Source organism: Dipodomys merriami, unplaced genomic scaffold (assembly GCF_024711535.1).
Source record: "Dipodomys merriami isolate MVZ:Mamm:240054 unplaced genomic scaffold, mDipMer1.0.p SCAF_20, whole genome shotgun sequence".
Taxonomy (NCBI): domain Eukaryota; kingdom Metazoa; phylum Chordata; class Mammalia; order Rodentia; family Heteromyidae; genus Dipodomys; species Dipodomys merriami.
This window is the reverse complement of record NW_027203382.1, coordinates 24,244,336-24,270,743: the sequence shown is the minus strand read 5'-3', so window position 1 is coordinate 24,270,743 and position 26,408 is coordinate 24,244,336. Positions and strand designations below refer to the sequence as shown.

Below are 26,408 nucleotides of genomic sequence, written 5' to 3'. Positions count from 1 at the left end.
TCCAACCCCCTTTTCCATTGCTATTTTCAAGCTTGATTTGTGCTGCAGGTAACTTCAGCTGTGATCCTTGTACTTATGTTTCTCCATGTCCTTTTGGGATGACAAGCATGCATAAGCCCACCTAGCCATTGATTGAGATGGAGTCTCACAAACTACATTTTTTGTTCAGGTTGGCCTTGAACTATAATCCCCTGATCTTCGCCTCCCAACTAGCTTGTATAACAGGCTTCAGTCACCACATCCAGCCTACTTGTTCTTGCAGCTTCACCTTCTCCCGCTTTCCCTTCCCCCACACCCTGTCGCAGCTACAATGAGCTTCTTTCTTTGTGTTTTGTTATTTCCTGACCTTTTGCATAAACTGCACTCCACTCACCACTTGGAACACTGCCTTTTCTGCCTCACCTGATACTGGTTATCAGCTACACTCCGTTTCAGATCACAGTGTAAATGCCATGTCCTCCTGGGAAGCCTTCCAGCCGGTTCCTCCCTAGACTTAGGAAGGTGTCCCCTGCTACACCCATAACACCTCAGACTTACTCCTGTGAGAGCATAGTGAGGCTGGATTTTCATTTTTTTACTTTTTTTTTCTGTCTCCATTATAAGATCACTAGCTCTCTACGGACAAATACAGCCTCTTATTTCCTTTTATGTCTCCTGTAAAGTGATACTGTAAAGGTCCTGTAAAAGATCTAGTAAAGTCCTGGAACCAGTCAGGGCTCAGTTCCCATTGGCTGAGCTAATGAATGAAGTTATAGAAATGACAGGCTCCCTGGCTGCTAGAACATTTGCAAATAAAGCTTAAGTTACTCTGACTGGATTAACAAGTAAACCATCAGACCTAAACCAGATTGGGGGAAATCAGGACTTTGGGTTTTGATGGAGCTCCTGGCCTCTAGACTGAGCTGACTTTACCTCAGCTATTGTCCCTTACTGGGCGAAGGCTTGAATTGTAAAAATGAACAAACAAGGAAAAATATCCCTAATCCCTAAGTCTGATAGAAGCAACTTTATCCTCATAAATGGGTTTCAGACGAGGTAAAGTGAATTTTGCCTTCTTCTTTCACTTTGTGCTGCTACAGGAGCTTGAACTCCAGACCTGGGCACTGTCTCTTAGCTTTTCTGCTCAGGCTGACATTCAAAACACTTGAGCCAGAGCTCTACTTCTGGCTTTTTGGTGGTTACTTGGAAATAAGAGTCTCACAGACTTTCCTGCCTGGACTGGCTTTGAACTAGGATCCTCAGATCTCAGCCTCCTGAGTAGCTAGGATTATAGGCGTAGGCTACCAGTATATACCTTGTCTTCTTTTCTTAGAATATGCATCTAAGCGTGAAAATGGCAATACTTCCAAGGCTATCTACAAATTCAACGCGATACCTATCAAAATTCCACCCTCATTCTTCAAGGAAATAGAGGAGGCAATCCAAAAATTCATATGGAACAATAAAAGACCCCGAATAGCAAAAACGCTCCTCAACGGAAAGAACACTGCTGGAGGAATATCAATACCAAATTTCAAACTCTACTATAAAGCCATAGTAATCAAAACAGCTTGGTATTGGCATAAGAACAGACCTCAGGACCAATGGAATAGAATTGAAAACCCAGAAATGAACCTACAGACCTATAGCCATCTAATCTTCGATAAGGAAGCTAAAACAATAGAATGGAAGAAAGACAGCCTCTTCAGTAAATGGTGCTGGCAAAATTGGTTAACTACATGTAGAAAACTAAAGCTAGATCCTTATATATCACCCTGCACCAGAATCAACTCCAAATGGATCAAAGACCTTGAACTCAAAGCAGACACTCTGAAAACATTACAGGATGGAATAGGAGAAACCCTAGGTCTCCTTGGCTCAGGTCGAAATTTTCTGAATAGAGACCCGGAAGCACAACAAATCAAAGAAAGGTTGGACAAATGGGATTGCATAAGATTGCAGAGCTTCTGCAGGGCAAATGACATAGCTGGCAAGATCAATAGAAAGCCCACCGATTGGGAGAAGATCTTTACTAGCCATACAACAGACAAGGGTCTCATATCTAAAATATACTTGGAACTCAAAAAATTAAACCACCCAACAACAAATCCTCAAAGAAACAACTGCCCAATAAATAAGTGGGCGAAAGACTTAAAGAGAAGCTTCTCTGAAGAAGAAAGAAGGATGGCCAATAGACACATGAAGAAATGTTCAACATCCCTAGCCATAAAAGAAATGCAAATCAAAACAACATTGAGATATCACCTCACTCCAGTTAGAACAGCAAAAATCAAGAACTCTAACAACAACAGATGCTGGAGGGGATGTGGACAGAAAGGAACCTTACTTCATTGTTGGTGGGAATGTAAACTTGTTCAACCACTTTGGAAAGCAGTATGGAGGTTCCTCAAAAGACTTCACATAGATCTCCCCTATGATCCAGCAATCCCACTTTTGGGCATTTACCCAAATGTTTACAAACAAGACCACACTAAAGCTACCAGCACAACTATGTTTATTGCAGCATTATTTACCATAGCTAAGACATGGAACCAACCCAGATGCCCCTCAGTAGATGAATGGATCAAGAAAATGTGGTATATATACACAATGGAATTCTATGCCTCCATCAGAAAGAATGACATTTCCCCATTTGTTAGGAAATGGAAAGGTTTGGAAAAAATTATATTAAGTGAAGTAAGCCAGGCCCAAAGAAGCATAGGTCCCATGGTTTCCCTTATTTGCAATATCTAGTATAGGTATGAGTCAAGCGGAAAAGGTCAGATAATGTGATGTTAGGAAAATGAACCCTTAAATATGTATTTTAATGTTTTCGTTTCTTTCATGCATGTGTTTCTAACGCATTTATAAGATTATTTCTTTGTTGCTTTGTATGTCCCTCCCCCACAGTGTAACCCCCGCTTTCACTATATTTGATGTCAGTATAACATGTGGAGGAGATGGGGACAAACAAGTCGTTTAAGGATTCAGGTGGACCTGTTGCAACAATGAGAAGTACAAAATGTCACGTCAAAACCAGCTTTACAATGTCGGTGTGGGGGGGGGGAGGGGGGTATAATTGGGTGGGGGGAGGGGGGTAAAATTGGGTGGGGGGAGGGGGGAGGCGGGGAAGGGAAGTGAAGGATAAACAAAGGAGGAGGCTGCAATGCTTGGTAAGAAATGTATGCATTATCCTGCCCATGTAATTGTAGCCCCTCTGTACAGTATGTTCTCAAATAAAATAAAATACAATTAAAAAAAAAAAAGAAAAGGAAAAAAAAAAAAGAATATGCATCTAAGGATTATATGGTTTACAACCTAGAGGATCCTGGATAAATGGGTTTGAATAGTTGGAATCTTTTTACAAAATTATGCCAGAAACTGAGGTGAACAAGAAACTCTGCTGTGTAGAAAGGAAGAGCCTGAAAAGGCAAACAAATAAATCAACCAGATAAAATCAGAAAGTGATAAATGGTTTGAAGTCAAGGATGGTGATGTGACAGGCAGGTGGAGAGGTTGTCACAGCCAGGAAGTTCTCTTCACCTATGAAGACTCACCCTGGGGGAAGGAATAGTAGATCATAAAACTACAAGTTCAAGGAACAGAGAAAAAGAGCCATCTCAAGAAGGGGGGGCCCTACTGCAGAGGGAGGAGAGTGCCTTTGCTGAAGAGTTGGAGAAGATACTGGCCACTGAGTACCTGAAGCAAGTGATGGACTGCAGGTAGGTACTTTAATGTATGGACCGAGGAGTTAAGGGCCAAAAGTAAAAGAAGAACTTTTGGCCTCTCCTATTTAAACTAGAGCCATGTATTGTGCTTTTCCCCTTTTCAGTACTCAGAATGAACTGTTGAAGTATTATCATGCACTTATTAAAATGCATTTGTGATACATTGTATTTCCTGAAGTGAAGGAGAGCTTAGAAATATCTTTGTCATTTAGTGACTCAAGCTGAAGAACGAAGACTCCTTGCACATTTTCATTTTTACTGTTCTTACCCAATGGGAGTGCAGAAAGTAATTTGGCTTAAGAACTAAAATTAAAGCAATTACTAATTTTAACCTGTTCTCCTCCCAGGTGGTTATTGTAATAATTAAAATCAGAACTTGTAACAGTTACGTCCAGCTATACTCAGGGATCTTAAGCCTTTCACCCTAGACCTTCCGGCAAATTGCTGACATTTTTCAAATTTTCTCCATTTAGTTGTAACTTACGTGCCAGTTCTATGAGATTTAAAGGTGAATTGAACCAGGAGCTGGTGGCTCCTGCCTGTACTCATAGCTACTCAGCAGACTGAGGTCTGAGATCATGGTTCTAGGCCAACTAGAACAGGAGAAAGTCTATGGAACTCTTGTTTCCAATTAACCACTCAAAAGCCAGAAGTGGAGCTGTGGCTCAAGTGGTAGAGGGCCAGCCTTAAGTTAAAAAAAAGGTAAAGGACAGTGCTCAGGCCCTGACTTCAAGTTCCAACATTAGTACTAAATCAATCAATTAATGTAGTTGAATTTGAGATGAATTGAAAAGTCATGTGGATAGCTTTCCTTGCTGGGATATGCTGTCTGCATGATGTTTGTTAGTGATTATAGAGCTGGGTTTGCTGTTTGTAATTCAGAAACTTTATGAGAGTCTTGATGAAGACAAGAACTTAATGTACTGAAATACTAAAAAAAGTATTTTTCTCCCTAAGGGCCTCGGAGAATTTCACTAGTGTTTTCTCATTTGCCCTCAACATTTCCTCAAGGTGAGTAGATGGAAAGTATTATGCACAGGCAATAGGTGGAGGAACAGGGCCAAGAGAAATGAATGAACATGCCCAAGGCCATGAACTACGTCAGTGGCAGGGGAGGGATGAATCTCAGGTTATTTAATTCCCAGGGATCCGGCATTTGCTAGTGTTAGGCAGGTACCAAACCAGTTCTTGTTTGGTCTTCATGTATATGATTATGGTGAACTAATAAGACAACTGTTCTAAGGTATATCTCTGTGTTTGGTGTTTATGTTGGCAATGGCTCTTAACTTTATTTTTAGTCTCTTGGTTTTTTTTTTCAATCTGCTGTTTATAAATGATGACATTCGAAGGGTTTAAGTATGCAGTAATATTAAAATATTTATCTCATCTATTGCCTGTGGATTGTCTGGGATTCTGACTACAGCAACCTTATTGTTTTGCTAAAGACTAAGATTTATTGTCTGTTGTTTAAGGGATTAGAAATATAAACACACACACACACACATACACACACACACACACACACGCACACACACACACACCTTTCATTGTATCATTTTCTCATCCAATATTCTTTCTCCATTGTAAAGTATTTGAAGGATATTTGGAACCTGTGGGTTTCTGTAAAAAGTACAAGTTGGTTCTTAGATTTTTTTTTTATGTTTACATGTGTTTCATGCTAGTATATATTCCTGCTATTCCATATATGAACAAAGTGCCAGAAACTTCATGTGCCTCCTAGAAGACAAGCAAGAAGGCAGTGGCATTAACACAAAGTCCACGTGCTATGTCCAAAATGAGGATGCTGCAGCTCCCCTTCTGTGGGACTGGCTTTTGAAGAGCAATAGTGCATTTGTCCTAAGTCACCCCTCCTCTTCAATTGCTTGCTCAGGAGTGAGGACAGGGGTCAAATTAGGAGCAGCAGGATCTATAGTTAGACTCTCACAGAAGATCACATGAACAGACAAGAATCTTGTCTAGGCAGGTGTCACATTCAGAGGATAATAACAGAGAAAATGCCAAAAGATATGTGAAACTCGGTGTTAATTGAAGTACAATGGGAAAACCAAGCCACTATCTAGGTGTCTACTGTACCTCCAGTGAAGTTATGAAGTTTTGGTCCTAAAACCAAGGTGGACCCTAACTCTTACAACAGGGCTGGATTATATGGGAGACAGAGAAATTGTCATTCTTCTAACTTAAGACTCACTCTGAGAACACCATGCTGTTCTCAAAGCCTGTGTTCAATTATTATTGTTATTGCTACCATTATTGTTGTTGTTGTTACAGTACTGGGGATTGAACCCAGGGCCTCATCATGCTAAGATAGCACTCTACCTCTTGAGTCATGCCCCTAGCCTCATTTATTTGTGTGTTTTTATGGTGCTAGGGTTTGAACTCAGGGCATCCTGCTTGCTAGGCAGGTGTTTTACTGCTGAATTATGCCTCCAGCCCTTGCATTTGTTTTTGAAATAAGGTTTCCCTAATTTTACCCTAGCTAGCCTTAAACTTGCAGTCCTCCTTCCTCCACTATAGGCAAATGCCACTGGGCTCAGTTCTGAGAATCTTGATTCAACAGTTCCTATGATACATGGCCAAGGAAAGAAAAATCTAAAGAAGACAGATCAATTATAAGAACACAGACCAATAACATGGTGAATTTCATAGACATGACACTAAGCAAAATAAGAGACACAAAAAGAATATTCTGCATGATTCCGTTTCTTTGCTGCTGTAGTACAGGAAAATTAATAAACATGATAAAAGTCAGGTTAGTAGCTATCTTGGGGCTGGGCATAGTGATTCATACCTGTAAACTCAGCCATTCAGGATATGGAGTGTAAGCATTATGCCCACCTTTGGTCCTCAGCCCCACCTAGACCTGAGCCCCGCCCTGCCCTGCAGTTCCTGCCCTACAGCTGGCCCCACCCTCTCTCCGCCCAGACCCACCTGAACTCCCATCTACCTCACTTCCTACTCCTCAGACCCTGCTGCTACCTAGAGCAGAGGCTGCTATGTGCTCTCTCTCCAGCAGAAATATGGCTCCTCCTGTGCCTGTTTGCCTCTGCATGGTCCCCTGGCATAGGTGTGATGGATACGTTTATTGATCCTTTCATGGAGATTGGAAGAATTGTGGTTCGAGGCCAGCTCAAGCAAAAAATGTTGCAACATTCTGCACTTGTAGAGTGTGGTGGGGGATTTGTGGGTTGTGACTGCAATTCCAGCTTCTAGGAGAAAAGGGTAGTGCCATCGCCATCTGAAGCCACGCCCCGGCAAAAAATGTGAAAGGCTGAGAATATGGCTGGGGGTGTGACTCAAATGATAGAGAACTTGCCTTACAAGCTCAAAGGTCCTGAGTTCAAACTTCTGTATAGACAAAAGAAAATAATAGCAGAAAATTTTGGAGCCAGGCTGTTTGGTGTGTTATAAAGATTGTCTGGGAAGGAATTTGAAAGAGGATTTTGAGGTATGGGAAGCATTTTTCACTGATTAGTGTGAGAATATCTAGATTTATGAAAAATACAAAAATGCCAAAAAGCTAAAATTTATATACCTCCCATTTTATCTCAAAAAGAAGTAGAAAGGCTGGGTGCTGGTGGCTCATGCCTGTAATCCTAGCTACTTAGGAGGCTGAGAAATGAGAATCACAGTTCAAAGCCTGCCTGGGAAGGAAAGTCCATGAGACTCTTATCTCTAAATAACCAACAGAAAACCAGAAGTGGTGCTATGGCTCAAAGTGGCAAAGTGCTAGCCTTAAGCAAAGAGCTCAGGGACAGTGCCCAAGCCCCGAGTTCAAGCCCCATGACTGACAAAAAGAAAGTGGAGAAAACAAAATTTCCTTTCTTTCTGTTCTTAATTTGAAATGGGGACTTGAACTCTGTATCTGATGCTTTTGCTTATTGGCTGGTGCTCTATCATTTGCACCATGCCTCTAAACCCAAAATTTCTCTTTTTTGTTTAGTCTGGTTTGGAACTCATATAACCCAGGCTGGCACTGATGCTCAAGATCCTCCTACCTCAGATTCCTAAATGCTGGGATTGTAGACATGCACCTCCGCTCCTGGCATTTCACCTCTACTCCATTTCTCTTCTCTTCCTCCCCTCTCCTAACACACACAGACACAGACAGACAGACAGACAGACACACACACACACACACACACACACACACGTGCACATGCGCATGTGCGCTTGCTACATGCCTTGGCCAAGTTACATCTGCACTCTTCTTCCACAGAAAGTGAGTTATCAGGACAGTGACCTCACATTTCCCCTAGTGGCAGAGGTGTCACAGATGCAGCAAGCACATAGCATAGATACACACAGACCTCCAAGTGTAAGGATGGAACTTGATTTTCCCAAAGGAAGGACTGGGGGAAATGTCTAGAACTCTAAAGCCACAGGGATAGACAACAGTATTTACAGGGACTAAAGAAATGAACACAAAAGGATGCCCTAGAGTCCCTTTCTGCCTGGAAGTTCAAGAAAAGAAGAGGCACAAACTGCAAGAACATTGCTAATAATGTGAATCTGTGGTTGCCTCGTCTGAGCACAGGCTTAGCACCAGACTGCAGCGACAAACGGTTATGAGACCTAGGGTTTTTGAAAGGAGCTAGAGCCATCTGAGGTTGTCAAAAGCCAGGGAAAGCAGCTTTGCTGGAGGGATCAACCTGAAATCTTGGACTCACTCATAGTGTGTTTTAATGGTGTCCCCTAAGGAGATAACAAGCACTCAAAACAAAAACAATATTGGGAGATCATGTCCATTACCTGCATGGCTTTCAGCCTGGTGGTATGTCTGCGGCATTGCACTCAGAGCAGAATGGTAGAGTGGGTTCTCCAATCGCAACCCACGGGTCCATGAATACAAGTAGAGCTTGTTGGAGATCAGACATAGGCACTATTGTAATCAGAAGGACAGAGTGGCTCTCCGTGCAGTCATGTAAGGATAACATTAACCATTTTTACATGCAGAGACTGACAATGCTGTCAGAAACAACAGCTGCATCTGAGCATTCACTATAGTCACCAGAGGCCAGCATCAAGCTGAGCAATCAAAAGTCTGGTAATTACGTTGAGAGATTATTTCAAGCTAGCTGGTCCCTTCAGCTATGCTATTTATTACAAGCAACTTTTTGTACTCTTTACCTGACTTATGTAGCTGTAATTCCTCTGTACATCACCTCTATAATAGCAATAAACAAGTTAAAATTTTTAAAGCAACTTTTTAGTTTCAGTCAGCTTGAGAGCATGTGCTTATGAAAGTGTAGGTGCTCTCTGAAGGGTCATGAACTGCTGCGAGTTCACCTTCCTGAAACACACCTGAGTTGTTCCTTTTCCAGTGCAACTTGTTCGAGGTTCTTTCTTCCCAGGTATCAGAAATGCTTCATTAAAAACAGCTTTCGAAGTCTGGTCCCGGTGGCTCACGTCTATAATCCTAACTCAAAGCCAGCCCAGGCAGAAATGTCCGTGAGACTCTTATCTCCAATTAATCACAGAAAAAGCTAGAAGTGGAGCTGTGGCTCAAGTGGTAGAGTGTTAGCTTTGAGCAAAAGAAGCTCAGGGGCAGTGCCTCAGCCCTGAGTTCAAGCCCAAGGACCAGAAGAAGAAAAATCAGCTTTTGAGAGTCTATTACCAGGCCCCATTGTGAGTACTAAAATGCTTTCTGTCTTGAGCCTTTCTGCTTTGGCCAGTCTTTGCTTTGGCTTTGCTGGTTCTGCATCACTTACTTTCCTCTCAGGTCCTCCACCCTGAACAAACTTCTAAACCTACTTCTAGATTCTCCTGTATGACCTTGATCCAAACCACTTTCCATGAGTTTAGCGTTCCGTGCTTGTCCTCCAGTGCTTATCCTCTCTAGACAAGTTGCCTCTCATTTTACAGGAGCAATTATTTTGTTCCTTGTTCTGGCTTGAGGTAATTTAATCTTTTCCAGTACCTTTGAAGTCCTAACATTCTTACATACTGATGACCTCCTCATTCCTTCCCCCAGAAGAACCTATATTATGAATCTTGCATAAGAATTTCTCTAGAATATATATTTAAGAGTAGATCTCAAACTGTAATATATCCAGAGCGTCCGCTTTACTGCATAATTGCAAATTGATTTATGAAAGGCTTATAACAGCTTCCATTTCCACCAGCCATGCAAGTGTGGCAAGGAGAGTTGCCCCATGCAGGTACTCAGGTACTCTGAGACAGAGATTCCTGGGCAGAACGTTTCCTGGAGAATAGTCTTTGGATCAGCAGTTGTGGAAGGGGAAGGGAATGGAGCAGGTTTGGATAGAGGGATAAGCAGGACTGTGATGGAATCGAAAAATCACAGCTCACAAGGAGCTCTGATGATGAAATGGCTCTTCTGATTGTCCTTGTTTGGGGCAAGGACACTTAGACCTTTGTAACCACACAAAAGCAGTCATTGGTATATAACCTTGGGCAAGGCAATTCTTTTCAGTTGATTTATGACAATTTGTTTCCCTATGTGTGGTTTGTTTCTTGGCTCTCTGTTCTGTTCCATGGTTTATTTGTCTATGCTTCTGTCAACACCACATGCTTATAATCCCCATGCCTGAATTGTAACTATGAATCAATCTTGTGAATTGAATTTGTGAGAATTTTTTTTAAAAAACATTGAGTCTATCTAAGAAGGTGGCTTATCTCTCCAGATCTTGAAGTGTTCTTTAATGACACTCAATAAAATTAATCATCATCTCTTTTCAGGTCTTGCATATGTTTTGATAGACTTACTCCCAGATACTTTATGGTTTTGCTGCTATTATAAGTGGTATGGTCCAATAGCTTGCTGCTGCTGTTTAAAAATACAATTTATTTGTGGTTTGCTCCAGCAATCTTATTATATGTTTTGCTAATTATAATCATTTTTCTGTCCCCAGAGCGGGTGCTTAACCTTGGGCAAAACATTCTGTTTGCCGGTAATATAGTACCCATGGCAAATACTGAATGGATAGCAAGCTGCTTTTATAATAATTCCTTATAATACAAAGACTCTAAAAACAAAACTAATATGCCAAGTATGGTAGGACATGCCTGTAATCTCAGCTTTCAGGAGGGAGGTAGGATGGACAAAGATCAAGACTAGCCTTGGCTATATATAGTACAGAGAAACTCTGGCTCAAGGAACTGTGTATATACGCCTGTCTAGCAGTGTTGATTTGTTTTCTTTTCCTGCACAGGATTATACCAAACATATTGCCTTGCCACCTAGATTCTTTGGCTATTATCTTAAAGTTCTAGAACTTTATCTGTTTCCTAATATTCTACGCATTTTACATCAATGAACTTAGAAATGCTGGTTAGATTTCTTAGTTGGTCAGTTTGAGTGCCTCTTTAGGGAAGAGAACCCTCAAAACAACTAGATAATTAAACGTACAAACGGGAAGACCTTGATTCTTTCTGAAAAGACTATAGAGCTAGTGCTGAGGAGGTACGGAACTCCTAGCACCAACACAAACAAAAAAGATTGGTGAAGTTGTTCTCTTTATCCTTTGTAAATTTAAATAACATATTTAAGGCACTTATGTATCTTTTTTTCAATGCTTCATACTTCAACAGACCTTTGGTTATTAACTAAAGAGATTTTGGGCTCTAAACCAAAGTACTGAAGGACAGTCAAACAATTACTAAATGACAGATGGATATAAACCAAAGTTGCCTCCCTGCTCCCAAAAAAATACTTGTTAGGCTCCAAAGACAAAATAACCAACTGACCTCCTTCACCGCAGAGCGAGCTCCTGGATCAGGTGACTCCAGCTGTTTCAGCGGCTCTGAGCCAGGCTCCGAGCCAGGCTCCTGGATCCTGTCTATCCGGTGAGATTAAGCGAGAACACAAGCGGTTCCAATGGGGCAGAAATGACCTTACTAAGACGTAAATGAGTGAGTTAGTACTGATTTTAAACTAGACTAAGGTGAGGAACAAACTACAAGACATTCTAGCAAGCCGTGGTCAGTCTTGCTACAGTCTTAAGGGAGAATATTCAATATTCTTGGCACCATTTTAACTCCCATATGTCAAAACTTGAGAACACACGGAGCCTTCTATAAAAACATGACATGTTATCTGCCAAAAAGATATTAAACAATCCAAATTCATCTGGTGTTTTCTGTAAATAATCCACTAGACTTCCTTAGCATCTTGTAAGTCTTGGCTGTGTTTGTGCAAATAGAATTCTCAGGATGACTATATTTTCTGATTTCAGGAAAGAAAGAGTGTGTAGTTTTATTTGTGTCTGGCAATGTTTTGATGTTATAATTCTGTGTACATATTTTATTCTTGACATCAAGAAGTGACAATATTGTTCTAATGAAGTGATTTATTATTTCTTTGAAAGATTTTTTTATAATCTCAACTCCATCTCAATTCTAAATATTAACAAATATCCCACAGAAGGCCCATTACAGAGAGTTTAGAAAAATACAAAATGCAGTCCAAGCATTGACTGAATAGATGGGGAGATAATATGCCAATAGATATGAAAAGATAACCATAGCTTTTTATGAACTATGAGTTGCTCTGCTCTACTCTTGTGCTAAATGTGATGTATATATATATATATATATATATATATATATATATATATACACATATATATCACTTAATCCTCACGATGGCCAGGTGTGATACATTAGTAGGTCACATGTTCTAAATGACAGCACTAAATTTAACAGGATCTTGAACTTAACCATGAGGATTTGTTCCATCCGATAATCATTTCTTGAGTGTAGGACATTGCAAAATGTAAGAATTCAAGGGAAAGAGAGCATTATTGAGTAGCACTCAAGCTAAACTTCATATCTCAGTTGGGTTTTAGTGAGTGGTGAGAAAGAAGGAAGGTGTCTCAAGCAAATGAAAGGATATTCCAAAAGGTGCAACACAGGAAAGCAAGTATGAGAAAAAGCAGTGAGCTTCAGTGAGTGAACATGGATCACCTGAAGAGGAAACTCAGTTCAATCAATAAATGTTTCTAAGGGCTGGGAAGCTGGCTCAGTGGTAGAGTGCTTGCCTCGCATGCATGGGGCCCTGGGTTCGATTCCTCAGTACCACATAAGCAGAAAAAGCCAGAAGTGGCATTATGGCTCAAGTAGTAGAGTGCTAGCCTTGAGCTAAAGAGCTGAAGGACAGTGTCCAGGCCCAGAGTTCAGGCCCTACAACTGACAACAAAAAAAAAGTTTCTAAAACACTAGTCAAACGTCTTTTGGGATGTGCTGGGAGTGTGGCTCAGTGGTAGCGAGCCTGCCTAACAAAAGCAAGACCCTGAGTTCAAATCTCAGTACCACCAAAATAAAAAACAAAACAAGAAAGAAAATATCTCTTTGGGTGCTAGTAGCTCACTCCTGTAAGCTTAACTATTCAGGAGGGTGAGATCTGATGATGAAAGTTTGGAAGCTGGCCCAGGAAGGAAAGTATGTGCAACTATTCTCTCCAATTAACCACCCCCAAACAAGAATGGAGCTGTGGCTCAAGTGATAGAATGCCAATCTTGAGTGAAAAAGTTAAGGGACAGAATCCAGCTCTGAGTTCAAGCCCCAGCATTGGCACATTCTGCCCCCCCCAAAACAATATATAGATACAGTAATGCAAAGTTTTACTTCCCATATGCCGTTGTTTCGCTCCTCAAACATGATCAGTTAGTAGTTTGAGTATAATTTCCAACATTTTAAAACTCATAATAATATAGATCTACTTTTTGTTGTTGTTGTTGGTTGTGGGGTCTGAACTCTGGGCTGGGCACTGTCCCTCAGCTCTTCAGCTCAAGGCTAGCGCTCTACCACTTGAGCCACAGTGCCACTTCTGGCTTTTTCTGCTTGTGGTGCTGAGGAATTGAACCCAGGGCCTCATGCATGCAAGGCAAGCATTCTATCACTGAGCCACCTTCCCAGCCCCTAGATCTACTTTTAGCATAAGTAGAATTCTACTAGACATGCTTCCTTCTGCTGCCTTTTTTCCTCAGTGATATACTGTAATCACCTTTGTACGTCGATGAATACTTTAGAATCTTTGAACAGCTTTAAATGTTCCAAAGCTCTAGCTATTTAAAAACGGAAATATCTAGAAAACATATTATAATACACAAATAACTTCGTACATTGGTCCAGCTATTTCTTTAAGTTAATTTTTTAAAAGTGGAGTTGTCAGATAAATTTGACATATGCTTTCAAATGCTACCCTGAACAATTTATCTCAATTTAGACTCTTCAAGAGGAGTTTTCAGGGCTGGGAAGGTGGCTCAGTGGTAGAGTGCTTGCCTTGCATGCATGAGGCCCTGGGTTCGATTCCTCAGCACCACATAAGCAGGAAAAAAAAAGCCGGAAGTGGTACTGTGGCTTAAGTGGTAGAGCGCTAGCCTTGAGCTGAGGGACAGCGCCCAGGCCCAGAGTTCAGGCCCACGACCGGACCCATGAGGAGTTTTCAGTGCTGTTTTCCTCTCTGCATATTTACTAGCATCAGTTCCTAACCACAAAGCATCTTTCTGAGCAAAGCTGCCATGGCCATAGCTGTGACATGTCAGATAGCTGGCCTCTTTCAGATCATTATTTTTAATGCATGACTCATTGTCTATTTAAAGTCCTAAAATCAAGGACTGAACAGTCAGACATTAAGAAAATGAAGATGTATAATACATTAGGAAGAGTGACTACACATGAAATAAATCTCACCTGTAAGAAACCAGTTTTATTGCTTTGAGCCCGTGGTTCTCAAACATTGGTGCACCTTGAAATCATCAGGAGAGGGTTAAAAATTATTAGTGTCTGGGTACCATCCCCTAAACATTTATTACTAAGTTGCTTTCTGGTGTGGCTCAAGTATTGATGTTATTTTACAGCCTTATGAGAGGCAATTCTAATATGAACTGAGAAATCCTCTTTTAGATGTTAAATTTTAAAAGACCCTTAACTCCATGCCCACCTTGCTCATAAGCTTGCTTGCCTTAGCTTTCTTCATTTTCCCCCCATTAGACCTTCTTAAAAGGAGGAAATTGAAAGCCAGGTATCAGTGGCTCACGCCTGTAATGCTAGCTACTCAGGAGGCTGAGATCTGAGGATCGCGGTTCAAAGCCAGCCCAGGCAGGAAACTCTGTGAGACTCATATCTCCAATAAACCACCTAGAAAACCTGAAGTGGCACTGTGGCTCAAGTGGTAGAGTGCTAGCCTTGAGCTGAAGAGCTGAGGGATGGCGCCCAGGCCCAGAGTTTAAGCCTCACGACTGACCAAAAAGAAGAAGAAGAAGAAGAAGAAGAAAGAAGAAGAAGAAGAAGAAGAAGAAGAAGAAGAAGAAGAAGAAGAAGAAGAAGAAGAAGAAGAAGAAGAAGAAGAAGAAGAAGAAGAAGAAGAAGAAGAAGAAGAAGAGAGGAGGAGGAGGAGGAGGAGGAAGGAAATTGAGCAAAGTATAATATATCTACTATATCCAATACAACATCACCATGAAAATTCTTTATACAATAGACACTAATAAAAAAGGAACAAGTGTTAAAAATATGATATGGATACTAAATTGGGATAGAGTGCACCAGACTCAAACTAGGTGCTACATATTAATAACTAAAGAGATAAATAGGTGTAGAATATAGAAATAGATGATATATAGATGATTATAGATATAAATGGTAGAGATTATAAAGCCAGAGATGCAGAGATAGAGATAGAGATAGAGATAGAGCAGCACCTTGGCAAAGACCTGTGTTGTTTTCCAGGACTTAATTTAATTTCTGCACTTTGAATCAAGAAGAGTAAGGAACATAAGTATTAAACAGGCTTGAGCCAGATATTGTGTTAGGCCTTGGGTAAACAAAATAGAGGCCTAGAAAGGTTGTAGAAAACAAATGAAATAAACAAGATGGTTCTTAGAACAGTCTCTACCAGATGAAATCAACTAGTTGGAACAAGTCTGGCATGGCTGACAAGCGGAGAAGTGAGGATTTACACAAGCAGCCGGAGTAGCATGAGTAACCGCTCCTGTGGAGATTGTTCTTCAGGTATTTCAGCTGTGTGCCCTCTAATTTCTCCCATCTTGTTACTATAAAATCCTCAAACATATTCACAGTGATTCATGATCTCTGAAGGGAAATCCCATCATGTTTGGAGGAATAAATGTCCCCTCACTCTGGTGACTGGCAGAATGAGTCATTCACTTTCCACAAGCCTTCCGAAACTTTTGGTGCTCCCTGCCAACTTCGATTGCCAAGTAGCAGCTGACACTTTGAAGAGGACTTCTGACCTTCAGAGATGAAAACTTAGCCCTGAATATCAATATGCTGGGTTTCACATTTGCCTGAGTTGATGACCAAGACTTCAAGGCCTGTTACTTTCTAGGGTTGCTGATCATTGGCAGCAGAACCTCGGGTGGATTAATTTTTGTTGTTTATTGAAGACAGAATGGCTGTACCCAGGAGTATGCAGGTTAACCAGCTCTCAGGGTGGGAAGTGGAAAAACAGGAAGGGTTTAAGGTGAAGGGGGCTGATTTGTAGCATCTGTTTTCTGTGGTCTAAATACATCTGATTTCAAGCTACCAAGGCTAACAATCAACCCACAAAATTCCTGAACACTTAATAATCAACTCTTCCCAGCCTGTAGGTCTGGCTCCAACACACTGCTGCTGGCTCTGCTTCATTAAGAACTAACAATCTTTGTAATATAGTGTAATTATTAAAGCTAAAGTCATGTTATTGCTCAAAAGTCACCCTAAGCGAGCAGCAAATGCCAACTTATATCTAGACCACAAGTTTTTCACACTTACTCTCAAAAACTTGAAACGTCTAATAATGGAAAGGCTGTGTTAATACCTCCAGGAGATGTATTCATGAAAATCAAGGGTCTGAATTAGTTTAACTGAAAAGTTTCAACAAATTGAACTAAAAAGACATTTAATGAAATAATTAAATTGATTTACCAACAGTAATGGCTATATGGTTGACCATTAACCTCTTCTCTCATAAAATTCAAATTCTTTTTAAAGAGAAAACAACCTTTTTAAATCCCAATTTACTGACTCAAATATAAATTATAATCTTTTTGGAAAAAAGACCTGTCTCTCTCTCTCTCTCTCACTCTCTCTCTCTCTTTCCCTTTCTGTTTTCTGTCTCTATCTCTGTCTCTGTCCTGGGGCTTGAACTTAGGGCCTGGGTATTGTCCCTGAGCTTTTTTTGCTCAAGGCTAGTTCTCTACCATTTAAGCCACAGCTCCACTTTTGGCTTTTTGGTAGTTAATTGCAGATAAGAGAACCTCATGGGACCTTCCTGCCTAGGGTGACTTGGAATGTGATTCTCAGATCTCAGCCTCCTAAGTAACTAGAATTATAGGCATAAGCAACTGGCACCTAGCAAGACTTCTCTTTTTTTCCTTCCAAATTTTATTGCATTAATTAATTCCTTCATTAATTACATGTCTTCTAAAATAAATGAGACATTAGTTGATCTGGAATTTATTTTAAAATGTAGCCAGTCTACCTTTCCCTGGGAAAATGGACAGTTTCTATACACATATGTAGAAAGTAACTTTGCTTAGCATTATTCCCTTAGAAATGTCAGAAATGTGAGTCAAACATATTAACAAGTTACAACTTGAAATAATCAACTGCATGTGCTTTCCATACCACCATGTTATAAAAGAAATGCTTGCTCTATTATTAGCATGCAAAAATAATAACATATTTGTATAATAGAGAGGGTAAGAGTTAACTGGATACTGATGTTATTTGGCACAAAGTGTTTGCTGTGACTCTGGGAGAGTTATGTACTGTTTCTAAGAGTTAGGCTCCTCCTTGAACTGAGCATTAAAATAGCACCTATTTCAGGAGGCTATCATGAGAGTTTAGTGAGATAATATAAATGTAGCAGTTGGCATAGGCTTGGTACTTAGGAGATGCATAACAATCATAAAAGTACTATTACACTGTTATTCTCTTAGCTCTTTACAAAGTTTTAAAGTCAATCCCACATGATATAATCAAATATTATAATCATGAGAAATATGTTAGGTAAATAACAAAGATGAAAATGTGAAGCCAGGCAAGTGGCATATACCTATAATCTCAGCTACTTTGGAGTTAGAGGCAGGAAGTTTGGGAGTGTGAGGCCAGTCTTGGTGATATAGCAAGACTCTGTTTTTAAAGAGAGAGAAAAAGGTGAAGGTTTAGGCAAAACATGGACTTACTTTTCACTATCATATATTTTATGTATAATTAACCACAACACTACTTTGCTAACTTAAAAGAGGTTCAATGTATTAAATAGCAGTAAAACTGGTATTCTAATCAGAAGATATTTTTCATTCATAGATAAGGAAAATGTTGCTCACTACTGATTTTGGAAATATTATTTGTTAAAAACAACCACAAGATGTTTTTTTCTACTAGTAGCAGCAGTTTTTATTTTATTTTATTTTTTTTGGGGGGGGGTCCGGTCGTGGGGCCTGAACTCTGGGCCTGGGCGCTGTTCCTCAGCTCTTCAGCTCAAGGCTAGCACTCTACCACTTGAGCCACAGCGCCACTTCCGGCTTTTTTCTTTTTGCTTATGTGGTGCTGAGGAATCGAACCCAGGGCCTCGAGCATGCAAGGCAAGCGCTTTACCGCTGAGCCACCTTCCTAGCCCCAGCAGCTATTTTAAAATGTTTCCTGTATGCAGTGTTACTGTACATATATGTTCAATATTTTATATCTCTTTTGATCTTCTAACAAGCCTTTGAGGTAGGCACTGTGGTCTCTCATTTTTTTTTTTAAAGTGATACTGGGGTTTGAATTCAAAGCCTTGTGCTTGCTAGGCAAGTGCTCCACTACTTCAGCTCTTTTTGCTTTTGAGTTATATTATTAATTGTTATTATTATTATTATCATCGGCAATATTGGGGTTAGAACTCCGGGCCTCATGCTCATTCAGCAGGTACTCTAGCTTTCTGGGATTTAAAAAAATATTGTCATGTATTTTTGCTAAGGTTGGCATACTTTCTGTGCAGCTGGGTTAGAATATGTGTACCACCATACCCAGCTTGTTCGTTGAGACAGGGGGCTTGCTAACTTTTGCCCAGGATGGCCTCTAATCATGCTTCGTCCAACCTCTACCTCCTGAGAAGTATAGAATTACAGATATGAGCCATCATGCCCAGAGTACTTTTTATAGATAATAATAATAATGCTAACATTTATGGTCATTTAGTCTGGGCCAAATATTATGCCAAGTATATTATCTGCATTATCTCATTCTAATAAGCCAACAGCCTTTAAGATAGGCAATCACTATTATGATTCTGCTTTGCTAATGGAGATCCTATATACCTCTTTTTAAAGCAGTGCTGGGGAGCAGACTCAATATGGGTGAATGGTAAATTTGCTGTTATCACTGTACAGTAGGACATTTTCATTAGACATTATCTTACTCTGTTGAATTACATAACTCAAAGTTCTTCACAGTTTATCTTGCCAGAGATAGCCCTATTAGGAACAACCATTCATTCCTGAGATTTGACATTTTGTGGATGTATAACAAATAATGAAAATACTATTGTATTGTTATCCTTTTGTAAAGATTAAAGCCTAATGGTTGTTGGGGTAAAATTTTGCTCAGCATATGTTTGTATATTCCTTTAATACTATCACTGGTCCAAGAGCTGTAGAATAAGAAGACACACTGTATAAAATTTGAAATTTGGGGGAGTCCTTATATTAGCCAGGTCTGGTTGAGTTTGAATAAAAATAGATCCTGTTTGGCAGCTAACACTTAAGAGTAAACTATTCTTAACACCCAGTAACATGTTCTACCCTTTCCAAAGATAAAAATGATGATGGGGTCAAAGAAGTAGTTGTTTCAGGGCATTTGCTGCTATTAATAAAGCAGCCTCTGGGCAGGAAGTGTATACAGACAGCTCACAAAAACAGGAAAGTCACTCAGGAACCGGCTCCAAGATGCCTGCGCTGGATGGGTGGAACTGCCCTACCTTTTCAAGGGGTAGAGACCACAAATTAGAAGTCAGAGCAAGAACAGAGGGTTTCTCAGACTTTAAGTCAGGCCATGCCCTGTGAAGACTTATCTAGGGAAACAAAGACATGAATTTTCTATACTCACTCCCTCATTTTACACCGAAGGAAACAGATCAGGGCTGGATGTGCTGCCAGTCTAGTGTTTTTGCCCATTCCGAATCCATTCTACCTTCTGCTAACAGCCACCCCATGGACTCTCCTTTGGGGACACTTTCTAACTTGGATCTTTTGAGCTTGGAGAGAGCTGATCTCCCCAGATCAAAGGGGACTCAGTGGATGAAACATGGACACACATGGTCCCCTCCAAGATTTCAGTAAGGCAAGAGGCAGAATTGGGATGGATTTATAATGGAAGGAAAAGTCAGCCCAAGATCATACAATTATGGCAAAACTGGGACTATACCCTAGTCTCCTACCTCTCAGCCTGAAGCTCCATTCATCCTACCATGTCACAGAACACACAGTCAACAGTGTTTGACTAATTCCAATAGTAGTTTAGGTTCTATTTCAGTGCTATTAAGCCAGTCTGTCTCAGGGTCTGTGAGTTTTTCTTGTATATGAAACACCCAGAACATATTCACACATGTCTATGGATTTCAAGAGAGCAACAGTTTCTATCAGGGCAAAGAAAGACAATGATAATTTACTTTGTAGTCAATGTTGTTTTAAGACCATTTAAAAGGTATTTCATGTTACTCAGATACTATTATTTATATTTAGACCATTAATGGCCACATTACAATTTATAGCCATGTGCAAAGTAAACTAATAGGATCACCAATTTAAAAAAAAAATGCAGAAGTTTGACAGGCTCACGTCTGTCATCCTAGCTACTCAGGAGGCTGAGATCGGAGAAGTATGGTTCAAAGCCAGTCCAGGCAGGAAAGTCCGTGAGACTTTTCTCTCTAATAAACCACCAGAGAACCAGAAATTGTCCTGTGACTCAAGTGGTAGAGCACTAGTCTTGAGCTGAAGAGCTGAGGGACAATTCCCATGACTGACAAGCCCCATGACTGACAAAAACAAACAAAAATTCAGAAGTTTTAAAAAATATCACCCAAACATGAAGTAATTTCATTCTTTACATATGGATAAAAGTCAATACAACAAACCTACTAATCGATAGAGAAAGAATACTAAGAAGTTTCTTAACTACTAATGGTCAAAATAAAATACTAATGATGAAAAAGAAAACAAGATAATCTGAAATGATGCCAAATTTTCAAAGACTTTAATATAATGTTTCTGCCCACCAAGGGCAGGAAAGATTCTTTTACAAATTTGATAAGCAACTTAAAAAATATAAATGATTAAGGGAAAGGCTTTGACATTTTTCTGGGAATATAGAGAGTTCTGTTGTGGGCAAGTAGCAGATAGAAATGGAAGGCACCAGGGGGCTGGGAAGGTGGCTCAGTGGTAGAGTGCTTGCCTTGCATGCATGAGGCCCTGGGTTCGATTCCTCAGCACCACATAAGAAAAAAGAAAAAAGACGGAAGTGGCACTGTGGCTCAAGTGGTAGAGCGCTAGCCTTGAGCTAAAGAGCTGAGGGACAGCGCCCAGGCCCAGAGTTCAGGCCCCACAACCGGACCTCCCCCCCCAAAAAAAAAGAAAAAAAAAGAAATAGAAGGCACCAGGACAACACTAAGTAAATAAGGTTTATGTGGTTCACAGCGAGGTAGGAAAATGGCCATCTGTGAAGTAAAACAGTCAATAGCCAGGAAAAAAGACAAGGCTCTCGGCACCCAGGATATTTAAGAATCAAGAGTAGCTCAGAACTGGTGGCTCAGCCTGTAATCCTAGCTGTTCAGGAGGCTGAGGTCTGAGGATCATAGTTAGAAGCCAGACTGGGCAGGAAAATCCTGAGACTCTTATCTTTAATTAACCACCAGCAAACCAAATGAGGAGCTGTGGCTCAACGTGGTAGAGTGCTAGCCTTGAGCAAAAAAGCTCAAGGACAGCACCCAGGCCTTGAGTTTAAGCTCCATGACCCCCCCCCAAAAAAAGAGTAAAGAGTAGTGGGTGTGTGGAACTGTACACTAAGCTGACTCAAAATCTCTCATTAAGTTCACCAAGGGACAGGATGGAGACAGCAGCAGGAGGAAGCAACACCTGCTGACATCTAGAAGCCTTTCTGCTTAGGAGAGGCATGTGCGGAGTTAGTTAGCCTTCTACAATGAAAGATCCCGGCTTCCACAGGGATTTGCTCTTTGGTTTGGTCAGGATTTTATTCTCTTAAGAACATCTTTTCCTGATTAAAAAATCCAGCCGGGCGCTGGTGGCTCACGCCTGTAATCCTAGCTACTCAGGAGGCTGAGATCTGAGGATCGCGGTTCAAAGCCAGCCCGGGCAGGAGAGACCATGAGACTCCTATCTCCAATAAACCACCAGAAAACCGGAAGTGGCGCTATAGCTCAAGTGGTAGAGCGCTCGCCTTGAGCTGAAGAGCTGAGGGACAGCGCCCAAGCCCAGAGTTCAAGCCCCACGACCGACAAAAAAAAAAAAAAAAAAAAAAAAAAAAAAAATCCAAGGGGCAAACCAGATGGTGTGGCTCACACCTGTAATCCTAGCTTCTGAGGATTGTGGTTTGAAACCAACCCAAGCAGTATAGTCTGTGAGACTCATCTTCCGTTAACCTCCCCAAAGCCAGAAGTCCAGCTATGGCTCACATGGTAGAGCCCTAACCTTGATCACTGTGATTTTGCTCAGGGACAGTGCCCAGGCTCTGGGTTCAGGATCCAGGATTGGCACATGCATGTGCGCACATACACATTATAACCAATGTGTGTACTTTCACAAAGATTGAGTTGTCCTTGCTGTTGGTGTGAGTTTCGTGTTGCATTATGGTGCTGTGCAGTAGGTTAAGCACTCACTGGAGTGTGTCCAAGATTCAGGCTGGGGTTGCTTTGTGCTGTAGTCTCAGTCCATATGGTCATAATGTTCTTCTGAAGCAGACGGAGACCACAGCTCCACCCGTCTCCCCCCAGCAGCAAGCCCAGGATGAGCTGTTCTCATCAATAGGAGGCCAGTGCCACCATGTTTGATCATCCTCCCACATAGGTTTAATTCCTCCTATGAAAAGATGGAAGTCCTGGTGTCCTATTAGGCTCCTGAGATATATTATGTGGGTATAAAACTTCTAGAACTTCTCCATCGAGGCATAGGTGCCAATCTGCTTGACAATTCTATTTATTGCTCTGTGAACTAGTGGGACCTCATGGTTCTCCTGATTACTGGAAAATGTAGTTAGTTGTACTGCAGGGGATGCTCTGTGGCCCAGGGACAACAGCCTTCATCTCACTGCTGCTTGGAGCTTGCCATCTTTCTGCGTGTGTTTTCCTTCATTCTCATTGGTCCCCATTGTCATCTTTCAAGGCATGAGACTTGTTCATTCTCTCATAACTGCTGTCACCAATGCCTTATAGGGTGACTTCCACTCTACTGGGTTTCTCCACCAAGGGCCTGATCACCTGAAAATATGTTACTGTATTGTTCTCCTCTTTCTTTTCATCACCTTGTGATGATGGGAGGTGATACAATATCTAGGTGATGAGATGACAGGAAGTGAATGTGACAAGCATCAGGTCTCTGTATCAGGCTGTGACGTGAGGGTCAGTTGAACACAGTTAAAGTGGAGACAGCAAGTGGATCACAGGGAAGGGGATAGGCTGGGAGAAGATGACTCACATCCTGGGCTTGTGGAGCCTGGAGAAGTGAGTTCATCATGCTATTCAGAGTGATATACTCTTGTAAACTTACTGTTTCCACCCAGAACTTTTCCATGTAGTACTTTGGGACTGAAGTTGACTACTACTGACTAAAATTATAGATGGTGAGAATTTGGAGGAGGGGGAGACTATGATGCTTCTTATTTTTTTCCCTTTCATTGTCAAAATATTTTAGTCATTTTCATTTTACATTTCATGATTGGAGAGAGAGAGAGAGAGAGAGAGAGAGAGAGAGAGAGAGAGAGAAGAAAGAGAGAGAGAGAGAGAGAGAGAGAGAGAGAGAGAGAGAGAGAGAGAGAGAGAGAGAGAGAGAGAGAGAGAGAGAGAGAGAGAGAGAGAGAGAGTGATTTTGGCATTGGAACTCAGGGCTTCACACATGCTAAGCAAGCATTCAGCCACTGAACTACCCCTAGCCCTCAAGACTTTTCTTATTTATCAGATCAACCTAGTCTCAAGTAAAAATGCTGTCCTAGTCAGTAGAATGTCAAATGTCACCTCAGGATGTATGTCGTATCCTATTGTGTTTCTTCTGTGGTTTTTGCGTGCACAGCCCTGGATGCTCACACAAACAATTCCTTCAGCACTTTACATTCTTCTATTGGCCACAGAATGCATCATATAGAACTGAAAAACAATTGACTAAGTTGAAATCAATTTAATATCTAGGTCATTTAAAAATTAAGCTGGATATTTTTCAATGTATGCTTGGATTTTAAGTTTGTTTCTCCCTATCAGGACTTGTTCAAGTGAACAGTAAAAACTATTGGAATGCTTCTATGTTATTTAGAGATCTAGAGAATATTCTGTGTGTGCATGTGTGCACTACCAAGGCTTGAACTCAACCACTTGGCTTTTCTTGTGCATAGCTGGTGCTCTACCACTTGAGCCAAGTCACCAAATTTCCAGTCTAGCCAGCATTTTACTAGTTAACTGAAGATGAAGTCTCACAGACTTTCCTGCCCAGGCTGGCTTCAAACCATGATCATCCAGGTCTCAGTATCCTGAATAACTAGGATCACAGGCATGAGGCACCAGCACCTGGCTGAGAAAATTGTTTTTGCAATACAGTTTTCAAGGAGGGCAGACAGAATATCTCAAGTCTGAAATACAGTCAGAATTCCAAAGTGAACATCTCACCCTTGATCCTTGGAACTAAGACACACTTGAAATCATTCACAACTAAAGTTAGCCAGGGTCCTTCACACATCTCCTGCTAGGAAGGCTTGAGGAACCACACCAATTATTTGTGGTGAACAACCAGGACAATTACACAGTTAAGCAAAGGTAAGTTCTATTGGTTCACATGACTGGGGGGTTGGAACTAACGTGGGCATGTCAATTCCCAGGGGCTGAAATGTGGTGTGATATATCTCAGGAGGAACTGTTTGGTGTTGTTTGGGTCTTTTCTTTTGCTAGATTCAGAGACTGAGATGTTTACATTGGCAAGGACTATGCCATTCTATGCAAGTCAAGCCCGATAAGCATGGAAAAGTAAAGAATAAGGTGAGTTTTCTACAAGAAAAGGGGATCTGAGCCGGGCGCTGGTGACTCACTCCTGTAATCCTAGCTACTCAGGAGGCTGAGATCTGAGGATTATGGTTCAAAGCCAGCCGGGGCAGGAAAAGCTGTGAAACTCTTATCTCCAATAAACCATCAGAAAACCGGAAGTGGCGCTGTGGCTCAAGTGGTAGAGCGCTATCCTTGAGCTGAAGAGCTGAGGGACAGCGCCCAGGCCCAGAGTTCAGGCCCCATGACCGACCAAAAAAAAAAAAAAAGCAAAGGGAGTCTGATGCTGTTTTGAGAGGGAAAGGGTTTGAGCACAGGTTTATCTTTACCTGATCTCTGTGCTTCTGGAAACCAATGAGGATCAAAAGTCCACATCATTTGGATTCTAGGACATGCTTTACCTTTGTTAGTATGACTAGACCAACTTCATTGAACCCCCACCCTCACCCTGCCATTGCCTACCTATAAGAAAGCCATAACAGACCATCAAAATTCATCTTCTTCATCTCAGAAAATGATTAGCCCAACTATTTGTCCCCAGAGACCAATTTGCACAAAATTCCTACTAACTTGATTAAACTTGGCAGGTTCTTCTCCTTCCTCCAGGTCCAGGAAGGCAGCCTGCCCACCTTTAAATACTGGGACCAGGAACACGAACCCCAAGCAGCCTCTTCCGAGATTCAGTGACCTCAGGGAAAACTGCCTGGGAGCTCTTCCGCGTCATCACAGCCCTCTCCCCTCCTGACTTCTCACCTGCTTTCCTCCTCACCACAAAAGAAAAGCCCTTTCTACTTGACATTAGAGATGACTGCAGAGTTTATGGTCTACTATCAAATCATTCTTGCTGTTCTGCCTTAGAGCTGCTCCTCCCCTTGACTGAAATAATTCTTTTGAATAAAGTCTCTCCTTATCTTGGGTCAGATTTTTTTTTTTAAATTAAACCCTGGATAGACAAGACAGTAGTTGTCTACCACGATTGCCCAGTCTGATGGGGGATGAGGGGATTGAAAGTAATGATGTTTTCCATTCCATTCTCAAATGCAAATCAGTTGAGAAGCAGAAGCAACAATCCTATAGCTTTAAAAAGGAAGCTTTAATACCTTCCTTTTAAGGATGGTGAAATGGTCAATTGTATGACTGAACTTCGGGGACATTGTGCTAAGTAAAATAAGCTGGCTGAGAACAGGGAGTACCGGATGATTCCACTGAATTTCATAAAGTTTCTAGAATGTCAGATTCATAGAATCAGAAAGTAGACCAGCAGTTGCCAAAGGATGGAGAGAGGACAAAATATGGAATTGTTGATTAAATGGTGCAGGATAGAGTTGCAGATTTTTATTTGTCTTGGCTTGTTTGGGTTTTGGCACTCCTGTAGATTGAACTCAAGGCCTTTTGCTTGTGTATACTGCCAATCCCAAAGTGTAAATTTTGCCAGACATAAATGTTCTGCAGGTGACACAACAATGTGAACATAGCCAACACTA

At 41.1% G+C, this 26,408-nt stretch overlaps 3 long non-coding RNA genes across 3 annotated transcripts in view; 1 reads left to right on the top strand and 2 right to left on the bottom strand.

Moving 5' to 3' along the window:
* Positions 1-11,522, bottom strand: part of LOC138832956 (uncharacterized) — a 31,466-nt gene extending 19,944 nt beyond the window's left edge. The window contains exons 1-2 of the long non-coding RNA XR_011373746.1: positions 11,436-11,522; positions 8,478-8,607 (exon numbers count right to left, since the gene is read on the bottom strand). This is a non-coding gene — a long non-coding RNA (uncharacterized lncRNA). The remainder of the gene's footprint in view (positions 1-8,477; positions 8,608-11,435) is intronic.
* Positions 11,004-25,791, top strand: LOC138832957 (uncharacterized). The gene is made up of 3 exons (XR_011373747.1): positions 11,004-11,534; positions 24,835-24,921; positions 25,531-25,791. It is a non-coding gene; the product is annotated as an uncharacterized lncRNA (long non-coding RNA).
* LOC138832958 (uncharacterized) overlaps positions 11,517-26,408 on the bottom strand; it is a 33,693-nt gene continuing 18,801 nt past the window's right edge. Inside the window, exons 2-3 of the long non-coding RNA XR_011373748.1 lie at positions 14,382-14,436; positions 11,517-11,585 (exon numbers count right to left, since the gene is read on the bottom strand). This is a non-coding gene — a long non-coding RNA (uncharacterized lncRNA). The remainder of the gene's footprint in view (positions 11,586-14,381; positions 14,437-26,408) is intronic.